This window comes from Meles meles, chromosome 2 (genome assembly GCF_922984935.1).
Source record: "Meles meles chromosome 2, mMelMel3.1 paternal haplotype, whole genome shotgun sequence".
Taxonomy (NCBI): Eukaryota; Metazoa; Chordata; class Mammalia; order Carnivora; family Mustelidae; genus Meles; species Meles meles.
The window spans coordinates 86,855,254-86,867,680 of record NC_060067.1 but is presented as its reverse complement, the minus strand read 5'-3'; positions in this window follow the sequence as shown (position 1 = coordinate 86,867,680).

Below are 12,427 nucleotides of genomic sequence, written 5' to 3'. Positions count from 1 at the left end.
TAAAAATAGAATAGAAATAGATGTTGAAGGAAACCACACATTTTTACCTCTTAAATGGTCAGGATTTAAGATGCTATATTCAAATATACTTGTTTTTGCTTTTGCTGGGAGAAGAACTCTGATATACTGTGGTTTTGAATATAAATTGGCATATCATTTTTGGAAAGTAACTTGGAAATAAGTATTAGGGGTCATTAAACGTTCAGATTCTTGGGATGCCTGGTTGGTTTGTTAGTTAAGCATTGTATTCTTGGTTTTAGCTCAGGTTGTCATCTCAGGGTGTTGAGATCCAGCGCAGGACTGGGCTCTGTCCTCTCCCTCTCCCTCTGCCCCTCCTCCCTATGTGCATGCGTGTGTGCTGTCTCTCTCTAAAATAAGTAAATCTTTTTAAAAAAAGTTTAGATTCTTTTTTTATAATTTGACTCAACATGGTAGAAATTGTATATATGTTTTCTCATCTCTGTATCTTGTCTAGCTTTTAAAGTACCTGACATGCAGTTATTTTTCAATAAATTTTGCTGGATGAATGAATGATGATTTAGCAAAGCATAAATTTCAATAATAAGATAACCTAAAGAATTTCTGATTGTCAACATTAAAGGAAAAATTAATTTTTGACCTATTCGTATGGCAAGATGTTATCCAGCCAATAAAATAATATGCATATAAAATTATTAAAATGCCAAGGGAATGCTCATTAAGCAATAATACAAAATAAAGTAGTCTTATAGTAATCTACATTTCTTTTTTTTTTTTAAGATTTTTTTTATTTATTTGACAGACAGATCACAAGTAGAGAGGCAGGCAGAGAGAGGAAGGGATGCAGGCTCCCTGCTGAGCAGAGAGCCAGATGCAGGGCTCGATCCCAGGACCTTGGGATCATGACCTGAGCTGACGGCAGAGGCTTTAACCCACTGAGCCACCCAGGCGCCCCGAGTAATCTATATTTCATTATCTCAAATAAATTTATAATAGAAAATATGATAACATTTTAGCTGTGGGCCAAGGTTACCTGTGTTCTTAGAATCAGCCCTTCTGGAGGGAATCTCCTAATTCTCCACTTCCCTGCTGATAATGGAAATTACAGTTCAAATTGCTTAGTATTTTCAAAATTTTTCATTCACTAAAAGTCTAGTAAACCTAGATTGATTATCATATGATTCTATTCAACATTTCTTTGACAAGACAAATATATATAAATTACCTATAAATCAAAGACATCCATTGTTTTAATTCTATTGTTCATTGTTTTTATTCTAGCATGAAATTCAATGTCAAATTCATTTTAATATTAAGGCAGTATTTTTTACTATTTCCCATATTAATATATTTTTAGTTTGAGATAAACTGGCAGTTATACCTGTAAAGAAAAAATATGACCAACACTTGACATATTACATATTTCAACAAAAGAGTAGATTGTCACAAGCAGTTGTTGGACTGAACATTTTCTCCAAATTATGGTATGTAATTACTAGTTTGTGGCAAATGCCACAATATTGAGAAAACTAGTCTCACATTTAGTATAAGCAATTTCCATTCCAGCGGGTTTGCTCACATTCTCACATGCACTATATTATGAAGGATTTTAAAGCTAACCCTTCATTTTGCTTCTCCCATAAGTGTGATGCTAAAAAATATGATTTTAGTTTCCATCATGTAGTTTCAGATTTATTTACATACACTGGTGGTTCCACATAATCTTTGGAAATTGAACACTGGCCAGAATTTTAAAAAATGAGCAAACATACATATTATATAATTGTGTGTGTGTGTGTATGTATGTGTTTGTAAAACACAGAGATATAGATAATGGGAAAAGAAAGCTAAGTACCAAATAATATAGGCCAAAAAATTTATGAAAGACTAGACAGGGTAAGTGTTTAGAAAAAAATAATTTTTGTCTCTACCCTATGTTGACTTGAGGCAATTACTGCCTGCTTCTTACAGAAATTGGCAGCAAAAGCCTAGACATCCATGTCCTCATGAAATAAGTACAGACTGACCAGTTGCCTCTAGGCACTGAATATCCCACTCTATTATCTAAAAATCCATAGTGCTGTGGGCTACAATTTAGGGAGATTGTTACTTCCCAATCATACTACACCTCACAGTTTAAAATTCAAGACTACAGAGGGTCAGAAGGTAAAAAGAAAAAAGTGCAATTGATGTAAAACAGATATCAAAATTTTGAATCATATTCAAAATATTGACTTTATACATATACACACATATATATGTTAAACAAAAGATTACAATTGGGAACAATTAACAACAGTCATCTGGTGGAGTTTTCAGTACAAGTCTTATCTCTCATGTCCTAAAACAGTGGCCAGTAAATGTCAGCCTGCAGGCCAAATTGGGTCTACATCTTGTTTTTGTAAATAAAGTTTTATTGGAACATAGCCATACCCAATAATTTCTAAATTATCTATAGCTGCTATCACATTACAAAGGCAAGGTTAATAAGTAGTGTGACAGAAATTGTCTGGCTCTCAAAACCTAAAATATTTACTATCTTGCTTTTATAGAAAACTTTTGCTAATCCCTGCCCTAAACTCACAGACTGAAGCCTGGCTTTTGATTCCTTCTCAGCAAACATTACATGTTACACACACAGTCAACACCTACCAGAGCAAGATCTCACAAGCCAAAATGACTAAACACATGAGAAAAAGCAGTACCTCAGAGAAAGTCAGACTGGACAAGACAGGCCATAAGAAGGAGAGAATTTTGATATACAGAACAAGAATCTAAAATTAGTACATTAAAAATAAAAAGATAATTGATGGATATTGTCAATACCAAACAAGAATTAAAATTATTTTAAAATGAAATAGACAAGGGTCCCTGGGTGACTCAGTTGGTTAAGTGACCAACTTTTGATCTCAGCTCAGGTCTTGATCTCAAGGTTGTGAGTTCAAGACCCCTGCTGGGCTCCAGACTGTGCATGGAACCTACTTAATAAAAATTAAATAAAAATAAGTAAATAAGTAAGTAAGTAAATAAATAAATAAAATGAAGTAGACGATATTAGGTATAAAAATATGAGTTGATATAAAGAGAACTGAAAGTTAAATAGTGGTAGATTAGAAGGCTATATTTGAATAGTGAAATAGTGAGTTGGAACATCAGATTGAGGAATTTTCCCAGAAGGCAGCAAGAAAAGTTAAAGCTGACTTATGGATAAGCACCAAGAAATAAGATTTTTCTGAAGGAGGAAAAAAGTGGAAAAGGAAAACCATTCTAAGAGATAAAGGGGTTTGAGGGCATCTGGACAGCTCTGTCAACTAAACATCTCACTCTTAAGTTCAGCTCAGGTCTTGATCTCAGGGTCTTGAGTTTAAGCCCTGCATTGGGCTCCATGCTGGGTGTGGAGCCTACTAAAAACAAACAAACAGACAAAAAACAAGACAAAAAAACGTTTTTTGTTTTTGTTTTTATTCTATAATATGCCAGGTTATTATTTACTACTAAAATTATTTTTTAAATTATTAAAATTATAATATAAATTAATAATAATATCAAAAATGATTATTTAATAATTATTATTAAAATAATAAATAAAATAAATTATTAAAATAAAAGTTCTCAGTTGAGATAACTAGATATCTATACCTAGTCACCCCACCTTCTCCAAAACACTGAAAATAAAGATGTCTTGGAACTGACTGGAATAGGCAATGGAGAGAGAAACATCCGTAAGAGTTGAAGTGACAAGGCATCTCTTAAAATCACATGGTAGCATAGGGAAAAAACAAAACAAAACCCCAGGCAAGCAAGCAAGCAAACAAACAAAAAAGAACAATGATACTCAAGTTACGAAGTAACTGTATGTGTTTGTTCCAAGATTCACCTTTTACTGTTAGTGGGAGGGCAATCCCATTTTAACATTTAGCAGTTAGGATGTATATTGTATTTGCTAAAGGCCCAGCAGCAATTGTGACTTAATTATCATCAACTGTATAAGAACATCAAATGTGCAGTGCCAGCATGTTAGGAAAAAAAAAAATCAAAACAAAATAATGGAGAATTTTTTTCAATAAATAATCACTTTGAGCTGATTTTGAATGTGAAAAAAATCTTAAATGTATTTTGTCTGGTTTATCTTGCTTATCGCTTCCTTTTGATACATATAAAAGATTGACATATAACAACAATCTAAATTAGTTTAAAAGATGTCTTTAAATAAAAACCCAGTTATGGGAAAGCATTTTTTGACAGTATTCCTTAGCGATTTATAAAATACTACTGCTTTTTATTGCTTTTATTGTTTTATTTTAATTTTTTTTTAACTTTAGCTTCAATGAAAACAGTAGTGGTTAAAGTCTAATAGTAACCAGTGGGTTTTTTTTTAACCAGTGCTTAAAGACTAATAATAATCCACATGTAACAAACAGAAGTATAATCAGATCTTTGTTATAGAAGCACACCTATCATAAGCCTCAAGAACATCACAGATAATTTGCCAATTATAATGAACAGTTAAGACCCGAACTTAACTAGTTAAATAAAGAAACAATTTACTATGAGCAAAAACTGCAATAACAATGGAAAACAGAATGATGATTACATATTTCTGATATTGAAATTGACACATATTTAAAACAGTATCAAAACTATTTTCAATATATTCAAATAAATAGAAAACAAGCTTGCAAATATCTGTGGGGTATATTGAACTACAAAACACAACAGGATTTTAAGGTGTAAGAATTCAGTAATTAAACTGAAAAACAAATGGATGAGTTTGGAAGTAGGTTAGACACAGGTGAAAAGAGAATTGGCGAATTGGAATACAAGTAAAAAAAAATCACTCAGAATTAAGCATAGAGTAAATGAAAGAGAAAAACATTAAACTGATATAAGACATAAAAGATATCATGAGAATTACTAATATCTGTCTAAGTAGAGTTACAGAAGGAAGAACAAGGAGAAAGAATCCCAGAGTAATAACTGAAACTATAATGGCTGACATTTTTCAGAAATAATGAAAGAAAGATCTGTATCATGTAGACTTCAATTTCCAAGCAGGATTACAAACCACTTTATATCTATATATACCAAAATAAAAGTGCGAAATACCAAAAATAAGGAGGCATTTTAACAGTTTTAAGTAAAAAATATCTCTTGAACAAGAGATAAAAAGAAATTGAAACAAGATTGACAGCAAAATAGAAGTCAAACTTCTGTATAATTGAACTGTGTTTATAAATATGAATAATGATGATTTTGAGAAAAGAAGATTCCTGTGAATTGAGTTACCAATGTATGGTATTAGAAATACTCTTAATTTCTTTTTCTTTCTTTCTTTCTTTCTTTTTTTTTTTTTTATTTTCACTAGAATGGCATATGACAAAAAAATCTTTGTCTAAATGACTTTAAAATAATTTTTAATTTTGAATTTTATTCTTAAAGAAAAAGTCTTCCAAGAACAGGGGCACTATAAAGTATTTGTACCAGAGGCTTCTATTTTAAAGGAGATTCAAAAAGATAGATTTCAAACAGAATGCAAATGGCCCAAGATAGAATGCTTGTGTTAGAAGACAGATTGAAAAGAAAGAAATGCATGAGCTACATTATTGTCTTTTTAAAAACAAAAATCCTGTGAAAGGTTAAAATAAAATGAAGAATTGAAAAGCAATACCAAATTAAGATGTAAAATGGAAAGTAAATGAATGTGTATAAAATGTATTGTTCAAGAAGAAGCCTCTTTTTTCCTTAAGGTATTGAATTATTATAAAATTTGAGAAAAATGTATTTTATAATTTCTATAGGTAAAACAAAAATAGACAGAACATATATCAACCATTGTAGTAGAGGAAAGTGAAAGAAATATCTAATTAATAAAAAGCAGATAAGAAACACAGAAATAAGCAAAAATATAAAATGTGAGAAAAAATAACAAAATTAGATGAGATAGAAATATAAGAGTAATTATATTAAATGTAAATAGATAAAATGCTCCAATAAAAAACAATGATATCTAGAACGTTGATTAAAAAATGAACATAATTTAAAAAATAATGTTGTGCCAAAAGACATGTTTAAAACATTAGGGTACAAACAATAGTTGGTGAAAGGATAGAAAAAAATTTGCCATGATGATACTAAAGAATACCAGTTACCAGGCACCTGGGTGGCTCAGTGGGTTAGGCCGCTGCCTTCGGCTCAGGTCATGATCTCAGGGTCCTGGGATCGAGTCCCGCGTCGGGTTCTCTGCTCAGCAGGGAGCCTGCTTCCCTCTCTCTCTCTCTCTCTGCCTGCCTCTCTGTCTACTTGTGATCTCTCTCTGTCAAATAAATCAAAAAAAAAAAAAATAAAAAAAAAAAAAAAAAAAGAATACCAGTTACCTGTTCATATATTAGGCAAAAGTAGACTTTTAAGAAAGTACATTATTTGGAATAAAGAATCACATTTGAATTAGAAAATGTTTAAGTCATAAAAAATACTTAAAATTTTTATATATAATATACATATATGATGTCTTAAAATGCAGAACAATTCTTGTTCTGTATAGCTGTATAGCCATAAGGAGATTAAATTTTCAATCCAAAATACAGATTTAACATTCCTCTTTTAGTAACAACACATGAAGCAAGCAGAAAATCAGTAATGATATACAAGCTTTGAATAGCATAACTAATAAACAACTTAATGGTTGTGGATGGAACATTGCACCTAAGAACTGCGGAATTCACATTCTTTTTGGAGTGTTACCAGTTTATTTGAAGTCTTGAGACAGGATGAGATCACCAAGGCATGAGAGCTTAGAAAAGAGAAGGGAACAACTTTTCTCTTCAACTCTGGGGTGCTAATACTAAAACATCTGAGACTGAAAACTAGTGGTCCATCAGGCAGGATGGTGTCCTGAAAGGCAAATGAGTAAAGTTAATCATAGAGGAATAAGTGCTCATCAACTGCTACCCTGATAGGAAAAAATTCAGTAGGGAGCTTGGGTGGCTCAGTCAGTTAAGTGTCTGCCTTCGGCTCAGGTCATGAGCCCAGGGTCCTGGGATCAAACCCCTCGTTGGCCTCCCTGCTCAGAGGGGACCCTGCTTCTCCCTCTCCCTCTACACCTCCCCTTCCACTTGCATTCTCTCTCTCTCTCTCAAATAAATGAATAAAATCTTTAAAAAATAGCAAAAGTTAAATATAAAAAGAGAATCTTAAAGACATCAGAAGAAAGACAAATAGTCATATATGAGAGAAACTCTATGACTGTCAGGTGATTATTTACCAGAAACATTACAGGCAAGAAGAAAGTGGCAGGGAATGCCTGAGTGGGTCAGTTGGTTAAGTGTCTGACTGTTGGTTTCTGCTCAGGTCTTGATCCCAGGGTTCTGTGATCTCAGGGTTGGGTGTTCAAGCCCCATGTTGGGTGTGGATCTTACTTAAACAAAACAAAAAAGCAGCGAGTGGCAGGATATATTCAAAGTGCTGAAAAAGAAAAAAAAATTACAACCAAGAATAATTTACTTGGCAAGATTATAATTCAAAAGTGAAGGAGAGATAGAGTTTCCTAGAAACCAAACCTAAGGGAGTTTAACACAACTAAACCAGCCTTATAAGAAATGTTAAAGGATCTTTTTTAAGCAGAAAAAAAAAGGGCCATAACTAAACATAGGAAAATAATATGAAAGAAAAAAATCTCACTGGTAAAGCAAGTCTATAGTAAAGGCAAAGAATCAGCCACTAAAGAAAAAGAAAAGAAAAAAGGTAAAGAAAAAAGAAAAATTTCAATAGATTGCTTTAAGTAGGTTAGAAAAATATGAGAGGAGGAAAATTAAAGATTTCTTTCTATTACGGAGTATCAATTTTGAATATAACACATTGAACAAACGGTAACAAAGGGATATAGTTTCTATGTACCAAGGAAGATGGTGAAAAGTAGCAGTGCTTGCTGAAGGAGAGAGCTCTTAATTAGTTCTCACATATTTGGAAATGTAATTATATATTAATATATAATCTTGTCCTACAGAGGAAACCATAAAATAAATTACCAAATATTTAAAGGTGAATGATAATGGAATCACTACACATAATATTTTTTTAAAGATTTTTTTTTAAAGATATTTATTTATTTGACAGAGAGAGATCACAAGTAGACAGAGAGGCAGGCAGAGAGAGAGAGGGAAGCAGGCTCACTGCAGAGCAGAGAGCCTGACCCGGGACTCGATCCCAGGACCCCGAGATCATGACCTGAGCCGAAGGCAGCGGCTTAACCCACTGAGCCACCCAGGCGCCCCTACACATAATATTTTATAGTTAAACTTTGTATGTGTGTTTGTGTGTGTGTGTGTGTGTGTGTGTGTGTGTGTGTGTGTAGTAAGACTAATTTAGTTCTTTGAGGGAACTTTATAGCTTTAAATATATTTATCAGGAATTTAAAAATCTAAAATACTGAATTAAACATTTAGTGCAAAAAATTGGAAAGCAACAGAACCAAACAAAGAAATAAGAATGAGACATAATACAGGTAAGGACAAAAATCTTATCCACCTGTGTCAATGTTATCAAGAATTGGTTTATAAGTACCAGTATTAAGCCCATCCCAAACCATTGTTAAATTCACAATTGTAACTGTACATCTGAAATTCAGCCTATTTGTGAAAACTATAGTCTAGTAACTTCAGTTCCACAGCTAAAAGTTAACCAGTCTCAAACTTCTCCCGTTTCTCAAAGTTTGTCATCTCTGATGGCCATGCTTTACCAAACCTCAGATCAGTTCTCTTCTTTGCTCAGAAATACTGTGTCCTAAAAATGCAGTTCTCACTTGTTCAGCAAGTAACCAGCTATATATTTCAGATATGGAGTAGAAGCTTCCTCTTTGACATTATGTATCCCAAAGATATTTATTTCCATATGGGGACAATTATAAGGGTATTCATTGCAGACTAATTTGTGATGTCAAGGAGTTGGAAGTAAACTGGATGTCTACAATTGTGTAAGTAGGTACAGGTTAAGGGTAATGGATGCATTCCTAATAGTAAAAGGCAAAAGTCAGAAACAATAGTTTAAATGTACGTGTACAATAACAACACATAGAAATCTTTAGAGTGTAGTGTTTGGCAAAAAAAGATAAGAAATAGGATAAGACACATACAAAATATAATACAAGTCATCTATCTCAGTCAAAAATACAGGATAATTATATAATACATATTTTTCAAAAATATGGAAACAAAAAGATACACTTTTCCCTCATAAGAATATTTGCCTCTGGGAGTCCTGTAATGAGAGTGAGAGTAAGGTAGAATAGAATAAAGTAAGCCAAGTAAAGTGAAAAGTAAAGGGAGGGAAACAAGAGGGAGAAGAAGGGAGAGGAGAGGAGAAAAGAAAGCCTAGGGGAGAAAACGGAAGGGAGGGGAGGCAATTAGAAGGGAAGAGAAAAGAGTGGAAGGGAGAGGAGCAGAAGCAAGAGAGGGAAAGAAAAGGGAAGAGAACAACAGGGTGAGAAGGACAAGGAAGAGAGCGGAAAGGTAAAGGAAAGGAATAGAAGAGAAGGGGGAAGAGAGAAGAAAAGGAGGAAGTAGGAAGGAGAATACTTTTCCAGACAGTGTTGCTAATGTGTTACAATTTTAAATTTTTTAAAATTTATTTGACAGAGAAAGAGATCACAAGTAGGCAGAGAGGAAGACAGAAAGGGAAGGGAGAAAGGGAAGCAGGCTCCCTGCTTAGCAGAGAGCCTGATGGGGGCTTGATTCCAGGACCCTGAGACCATGACCTGAGCTGAAGGCAGAGGCTTAATCCACTGAGCCACCTAGGCACCCCAATTGTAAACATATGACTAACCTAGCTTTTACTTGGAGTCCAAATCATGAAAAAAAAAAAAATGCAGACAATTAATGAAGTAATGATGGCAAATGTGTGCAGATCAGAGTAACAAATCACTATAAAACTATTTGTTTTAATATATGTTCTAAGACTCAAATAAGCTGCATTCTTTAGTTTCTTTCATGCCTGGACAAAAAATATAATTCCCCATAGAGTCTATTAAAATTGATGAATATTTTCTCTCTTAAAAGCATCTATTTTCAGCTCCCCTATGACCCAGTGATCGTACTACTGGGTATATACCCTAAAGATACAAACATGGTGCTCCGAAGGGGCACGTGCATCCAATGTTATAGCAGCAATGTCCACAAGAGCCAAACTATGGAAAGAACCTAGATGTCCATCAATAGATGAATGGATAAAGAAGATGTGGTATATATATACAATGGAATACTATGCAGCCATCAAAAGAAATGAAATCTTGCCATTTGCGACGACGTGGATGGAACTAGAGGGTATTATGCTTAGTGAAATAAGCCACTCAGAGAAAGATGACTATCATATGATCTCCCTGATATGAGGAAGTGGAGATGCAACATGGGGGTTTGGGGATAGGAAAAGAAAAAACGAAAGAAGATGGGATCCGGAGGGAGATAAACCATAAAAGACTCAATCTCACAAAACAGGCTGAAGGTTGCTGGGGGGAGGGGAATCGGGAGAGGGTGGCGAGGTTATGGACATTGGGGAGGGTATGTGCTATGGTGAGTGCTGTGAAATGTGTAAACCTGGCAATTCACAGACCTGTACCCCTGGAGATAAAAATACATTATATGTTTATAAAAAAATTTTAAAAATTAATAAAAAAGCATCTATTTTCATGTTTCTTGAAAAGTTTCACTAAGTAATTCTTCTCTTAAAATAAATGAACTTTTAGTGGAAAAGCCAAGATAAACTAAAATTTATTTTTTCATACATATAGTCTCTATATGTCTTTATTTTCTTTTATTTAACTTTTTTGGGGGGATCTTTACTTTTCATCATGCACTATATTGTAATTTTTGAAACCCATAAGAATAAAATAAAATAAAGGTTTCATCCCTTGTCTTTCAGTATAACATTTTTTCTATATTGTATACATAGACTGTAATTTTATGGATAGGTGTTATCTGTAAATGAATGTGTTACTTTAAAGTAATTATCATGGAAAAGTTCCACTTATTGATAATACTCTTTCAGAATTGTTCAAAAAGTTATTTTATAATACTGAATATATACACATCTACAGAAATATTACTTAATTGTGCCATATCTCATTTTTTTAAAATTAAAAACAATATATAATCCACAAAATGAACACCCCCCCATTCCACAAATGAATGATTTTAACCTGTTCTCCCAAATTAAATCCACTTATAAATGACTAAATTTAAAACTATGGAAACTAAATATGAAGATTACTCCACAGGTTCTACAAACAAACAAACAAAACCAAAGTACCTGTTCTCTCACAACAAGTATCTGAATGTTTTCTTCTTTCCTATCTGAGTGATTGAATTGTGGTGCATAAGCAGCAACAATAATCAAACAAACAAAAAAATCCTAATATTCTTTTAAAATCATGTATCATAGCCATGGCTTGGTCCCACAAAGAAAAAAAGAAGCAAACGATAAAACAGACTCTTAATGTAGAGAACAAACTGACGGTTGCTAGAGGGTCACTTGGTGGGGGGTGAGTGAAAAAGTTTTAGGGACTAAGAGTAAACTTACCATGATGAGCACAGAGCAATCTACAGACTTGTTGAACCATTATATAATACACCTGAAATTAATATAATACTGTATGTTAATTATACTTGAATTTTAAAAAAGGGAAGAAAAAAACTTTTAGTTCTGCTTCAATTTATCTACAAATCTTTGTTGGCTTAATTACACCAGAAAAGTGGTATTTAGATTGTAATATGTTGGCAAAGATATGGGTTTGAGAAAAGGCTTAAAAATGTCTCTCTTTTAAAAGAAAAGTTTCCAATATTTTAAAAAAGGTTTTAAATCCTAAAAATACAAAAAATGTTGAAATTTAACTTTCTTGTCAGAAATGTTGTAATTTAACATTCTTAAATGTTTTCAATTCACTCATCATATATGCTACATATGCCATTATATATGGTAGTGGAATATGCAAAAGTGAATTTTTTTTAATGTTCTAACCTAAACAAAGGAATTGGCGAAGGTATTTATAGTCTTCAGATTTCCATGTATCAATCTCCAATTAGAGACTGTCTACATCAGAGGACTTGAACTTGCTGTCTGCTCTATTGCTCTTAAACTTTTTTTTTTTACCTTTATAAGGAAAGGCACTAGGAGATTCCTAAAGATCCTTTTTTCTTTGCCACTATCCCTAGGCAAGAAGGAGGAATTAGCCTTGTAACCAGATCTTTTTAGTCTCTGTATTTAATTTTAAGCAAGAAACCAGATGACTAAAGGTGTAAGGCTGACACAGAACAGCAGAGGGCAGTATTTACTCATAGCTGAATCATGTCAGGTCTCAAAAAGTTTTAAATTTGGTAGGGTCATTGTGGCAGAAATGTATGACATATGCCCTACATTTGCATTCCTTGGCTTAAATTTGTATTTTCTAAATGGTTTCCCTTAA